Genomic DNA, 6,413 nt, shown 5'->3' with positions numbered 1-6,413 from the left:
TTATGTGAGGAGTGTGTGTGTGGGGGGGGGGGGGGGGGGGGGGGGGGGGGGGGGGGGGGGGGGGGGGGAGAGAGAGAGAGAGAGAGAGAGAGGGGCTGTGGACATTTGGCAGGTGGCACAGAGCCAGCAATTAAAGGTGACAAAGATCAGCAAGTATCAGCATTAAAATGAATTTGGAAACTGAATTGGGAATGTCCCTGTTATGCTCTGCAATTGCTTATGAAGCATGGAAATTATCTAATCCTTGAAGATTGGCGAGAACACACCAAAGAAACAAAGCCATTTGTGGCTAATATTTGAAAGTTTTTATTTTTTCCCCCTTGACACATAGATCTCTTCCTTGAAATGGGACAGGGTTGAGGGCTACAGAGAATCTGCTGATGTGTTTGCTCTCGCTGAGCTTTCTGGTGGTTTTATTCAAATAACCTAGAGGCTTTGATTCCTTCTGTTCTACCACAGGGACCTCCATTTCTGGACTGGTCCCTAGTGTTGGTGGGAAAGTGCCCATAGAACCCAGACATTGATGCCCTTTCAGGGGAAGCTTTGTCAAAGCATGTAGAACTCTGCTTCATGTTTCCTGGGAAAGGCTTCTCCCTGCATTGATTATCCACACGTTATGAACAAACTGAAACCATTTTCACCTACTTTACATTAAAACATGGGTCTGGCCTTTTTCGTTCCTATTTTGACAAGAACATTCAGAGATTTAAACCTCTTTAGAGGAGGAGGCATTTTGATAAGTTCACAGTTGAACTAAAACAGGAAGCCACCTGGATCCAGATTAAATTTAAATCTCATTATCAACACATTGTCCTCAAGATTGTCAAGGTTATGCATCTTCTTGGAAGGCTCTGGTTTGGACAATAATGAACCAATAACGAGATGAATCATTATGCATCTCTGGTCAGGAAGGTAGCAGGGACACAGACCCTGATGTGGCCCCAGGCCAACCTCTTTCAAACTTACATGTCCAGACTCTCTTCAGGTTGTTTGGTAACAATTCCTTAATTAATTAACTGGATTAAATCAACCGAGTAAATTGCTGGGGAACATTGCTACAGAAGCATGTTGGAACTGATGGTAGGTGGGATTGTGGTGCTAGGACCCCATCCTAAGATGGCCCTGCTACCCTGCACCTGTGGAATCTCCCTAGGAAAACAATGGAGGGGGAATCAAAATGCTTAGCAGAAGAGGGGGACCGTGAGTATCTTTTGAAGTTTCACACCAGCTGAAATGGCTAGGTTCCTTCCTCCTGTAGAGTCCTGGAGAAAGAGACCAAAATAATCCTGGAGAAGCTGGTACTCAAACATATTATATGAAAAAAGTGGAAATAAACAGTGCGAAGTGGTGGACTGTAGTGGATGAAATAGCATACTGTCCTGATTTCCCCTTCAGGAGCAGGCACGCACTCTCACCACTCTCGGGATTGTTAGTAGCTGATAGCAATAAGCTGAGTTGCTTCCTGGGAATTACCCTCAAACAAGTCCACCTTGCCCAAGGTCCCACTCCCAGCCCAGAGGCACTCTGCCTCTAATGAGCCGTTGATGTCGTTTATAAAGGCCTGACCTCCTTGCCTCAAGGTGAGACAAATCTAAGGGCCTTTACAGCACCGGAGCTCCCCATGGGATCATCTTAGATCTGTATGACTGCATCACTGTCCAACCTCTCCCTTTGCCCAATATTAATTCCTTCATTTCTCCACACTGTTATGTAGTGACAGTCGATTTAGGGTTTGTAATGTGTACTGGAGGATGGCTCCCTATTTGCACAGGGTATTGTTTCCAAGCCAGTGCCTCAGTTGCATCTTTAAGAGGATATTCCATTGTTCTGTCTACTCCGATAAAATTCCTGCTCACAAATCTGTCTCAGAGAATGCTTCCAGGCAAACCAGTTTAAGACAGTACATTACTGTTCAGATGTCTGTGTGTGTGTAAAAAACAATGGTAGGATAAAATGTTTAAAAATGGTTACTTATTGGGGAGAGAGGGAATAGGGTGGAAAGCTAGAGTTCTTTATCTTATTTTGCCAATTTGACTTCATACCATGGGTTTTATGTTACTATTACAGATCAAATAATTTTTTAAAAAAAAGCAACCTCTAAAAATTGAAATAAAAATAAATAAATAAACTTAACTTTGTTTCTAGTGGTGGCATAACCACCAGAGAGGAACTATTCCAAGTAAGTTGAAAAATAATAATTTAACTCTACATCCTGGCGGGTTAGGGGGGTATATACCCCAAGGACAAGAACTGCAAAAATAGTTTTAAACTTTTTTCGTTGGTGATGTTGCTATACTGAGGCCATTCTCTGCATATTCTGTGGTAAGTCAAATGAATAATTATGTTAGTGTCATTGAAACCAGAGATTTCTGGCAAAGTTAAAAGGAGATGCTGATATAAGATCATTAAGGTTAAGTAAAAATGTAAGGGCTGAAGATTAGAATTGGAAGTAGAAATGCCCGCAGAGATTTCTGGCAAAGTTAAAAGGAGATGCTGATATAAGATCATTAAGGTTAAGTAAAAACGTAAGGGCTGAAGATTAGAATTGGAAGTAGAAATGCCCAATGTGTCTTATCTTTGGGGAAAAAAAAATCTTATCTCTCTCCCCTGAAATTACCTAGAAACTGACTCACCCAGTAGCAGTAAGAAAGAATCCTTGCATCCAGATTGTGGTCTCTAGATACCATTTCCTAGAAAGGAAACAAGGGATCTTTGGAGAAATGGCTGATTCCGGGTATGGAGCAGGAACAAAAGATGAGCCTGGAACATCTTTTCACACCAGAATAGAAGGAGACTACCAAAGACTATCAGGGTTATGCCAAGAAGACACAGGGGCCAATTTGAATAAAGTTCCTATAAGCCAAAGATGAGGTAATCTTGAACATCAGTAATGGTAATAGCTCCATACTTGATATGAAACTTACCAAGGTATGTTTAAATCCATACATTCTTGACACAAGGGGAAAATAGCCTGTTTAGTAACCCTTGGAGGATATAAGGAAAGTAACTTATAATTTCGAAAACTGGTAAGGAAATAATCAAGAATGTATCCTGCCTTTTCTATAAAATCTGTACCACAGAGTAACCAAGAGTTGATGGAGATGTCTTTGCAAAAGGTAAGCAAAGGAATGAGAAAATTAGGTTGCCACCATTTTACAACCTGTAATGAAAGAATGGATGTAGGAATGTTGATCAGTGGCTGCTAATATCACAAAAAGACAATCAGACAACATACACCTAATGGAAGCATATAATACCACCTTTGAAGCAGTTCTGTCTTCCATCCTTAAAATCAAACTTGAATTTAACCAAGCTTCTAGATCCACTAATCAAATGATAGGAAATATGGAGAATAGTGGAGCATGTTAAATATCACAATGAGGATGAAAGCAACAAAATTCAAACTTAGGTAAACTGTATAGGGCAAGCAACTCAATTTCTTTAACCAAAAAAAAAAAAAAAAAACAGAGAGAGTTAAAAAAAACTTTTCAGTGAATCGCAATGTATGAATTTGAATTGGATCTTGGTTCAAACATAATGTAAATTTATAAAAAGACAACAGGAATTGTGAAAACTGAGTTGGTATTTGATGATGTGTGTATTTTAGGTGGGATAATAGTATCATGCTTTTATTTCTTTAAAAAAATGCTTTTCACTTTGAAATGGATAGTGAAATATTTAATGATATGATGTTTAGACTTTGCCTCAAAACAAACCAGGGTGTGCATGATAGGTGGGGGTTTAGTCAAAACAAGATTGGCCATGCAATGAGTATTGAAGCTTGGAGATGGGTGGCTAGAGGTGATTAAGTATATGTTAGAAACATTTCAGAATACAAAGGTAAAAAATAGATTGAGACAACTGAAAGAATATATGCAACACACGTGACTGATAAAAGATAACTACCCTGCATATTTAAAGAACTATGAATCAAGAAAAGGACAAAATCCGCAATACACATAATATCATAAAAGGAACCTAAAATAGCAAAGAGTATGCCTGTTATTAACAGGGAAAAAATAAATTGAAACCACAGTGAAACACAATTTCATATTCACCATGTTGTTAAACATTAAAAGTCTGACAAAATCAAGCATTGGCAAAGCTGTGAAATAATGAAAAAAAAAGGTTCATAAATTGCTGGTGGAAGAAGAAAAAACATTTTGGAAAGGATTTAGGACTTCTAGTAAAGTCAAACATGTGTATGCTCTACAACCTAGCAATTCCAACCCTGTGGTTTATACTCCAGAGAAGATCTTACATACCTGCACCTACCAGAATGTTCAGAGAAGAATGTTTTCTGAGTGTTGGAGGGAGGGGGAAGGGGAATAGAAACAACTCAAAGATACTTCAGAGAAAAGTAGATTCATATTTTGAGATATTCATACAATGCATTTATCACACTACAGCTATTACAGCTACACACATTAACATGAGCAAAATCTCAAAAATATATTATTGGGTTAGGGAGAAGATATCATACAAAATGATTTCATTTACATACATTTTTGAGATATCATATACCCTAAAATTTACCCTTTTAAAGTGTATAATTCAGAGGTTTTCAGTATATTCACAGCATTGCACAATCATCCCTACTAATTTCAGAACATTTTCATCATCCCTAAAAGAAATCTCATACCTATTATCAGTCATTCTTCTTTGGAGAAATATCTACTTCAAATCCTCTGCCTGTTTTTAAAATGGGGTTGTTATTCATTGTCGACTTGGAAGAATTCCTTATATATTCTGGAGACCAGACTCATCAGATACATGATTTGCAAATATTTTGTACCACTCTATGAGCTGTCATTTTACTTTCTTTTCCTTTGAAGCACCAACATTTTAAGTTTGGATTAAGTCTAATTTATCCATTATTTTCGTTGGTTGCTTGGGCTTTAAGGTGTCATATCTAAGAAACTATTGCCTAATCCAGGGCCACAAAGATTCATATCTACGTTTTTTCCTGAAGATTTTACAGTTTTTAGTTCTTACTTTTTATTATTATTACTAATTTTGAGTTAACTTTTGTATATGGTGTGAGGTAAAGGTCCAACTTTTTTTTTCTTGTGAATATTCAGTTGTCCCAGCACCATTTGTTGAAGAGACTGTTCTTCCCCCAATTCAGGTGTTTTGGCAACCTGTCACAAACTGATTGACCATAAATGTAAGGGTTTATTTCTGGGTTCTTAATTCCATTGATCTATATGCTATCCTTATGATAGTACCACACTCTAGAATACTGTAGCTTTGTAATTAGTTTTAAAATCAGGAAGTTTGAATCCTCCAACTTTGATCTTTTTCCAGATTGTTTGGCTACTGTAAGTCCTTTGGATTCCCACATGAATTTTAAAATCAGCTTGTCAACTTCTGCAAAAAACAAAAAGCCAAATGGGATTTTGATAGGGATTGCATTGAATCTGTAGATCAATTTGGGGAGTATTGTCATCTTAAATCTTTCAACCTATGAACATGAAATATCTTTCCATTAATTTAGGTCTTCTTTCATTTCTTACAATGATGTTTTGTAGTTTTCAGTGTGCAAGTCTTATGTTTCTTTCATATAATTTATTCCCAAGTATTATTTGATGCTATTATAAATGAAATTTTCTTAATTTCATTTTTTGATTATTCATTGCCAGCAAATAGAAATTCAATTGACTTTTGTATAAGGATGTTGTATACTACAACCTTTCTGAACTCATTTATTAGCTCTCATGTTTTTTGTCTTTTGGTGTGGATCACTTAGAATTTTCTATGTATAAGATCACGTCATCTGCAAATACAGTTTTACTTCTTCCTCTCCAATCCGGATGTCTTTTAGCTCATTTTCTTGTCTAATTTCCTTGGCTAGAACTTCCAGGACAATGATGTTGAACACAAGTCACAAGAGTAGACATCTTCTCTTTTTTCTGGTCTTAGGGGGTAAAGCTGTCAGTCTTTTACCATTAAGTATGATGTTGACTGTGGGTTCTTCATAAATGCCCTTAATCAGATTGAAGTTCTCTTCCATTCCTTTTTATTTTTTATAAAGGGACATAAAATTTTGCCAAATGATTCTGTTTTTGTCCTTTATTCTATACTAATTGGAGATATTAAACCAACCTTGGATTCCTGGGACAAATCTTACTTGATCATGGTATATAGTCCTTGTTTATACATTGCTGGATTCAATTTTGCTAGTATGTTTTCAGGATTTTTGAATCTATGTCCATAAGTGATATTGGTACAGAGCTTTCCTTGAGATATCTTTTTTTTTTTTTTTTTTTAAAGATGACCGGTAAGGGGATCTTAACCCTTGACTTGGTGTTGTAAGCACCACGCTCAGCCAGTGAGCGAACCGGCCATCCCTATATGGGATCCGAACCCGGGGCCTTGGTGTTATCAGCACCGCACTCTCCCGAGTGAGCCAC

This window comes from Galeopterus variegatus, unplaced genomic scaffold, assembly GCF_000696425.1.
Source record: "Galeopterus variegatus unplaced genomic scaffold, G_variegatus-3.0.2 Scaffold797, whole genome shotgun sequence".
In the NCBI taxonomy this organism is placed as follows: domain Eukaryota; kingdom Metazoa; phylum Chordata; class Mammalia; order Dermoptera; family Cynocephalidae; genus Galeopterus; species Galeopterus variegatus.
This window is presented reverse-complemented; position numbering follows the sequence as displayed.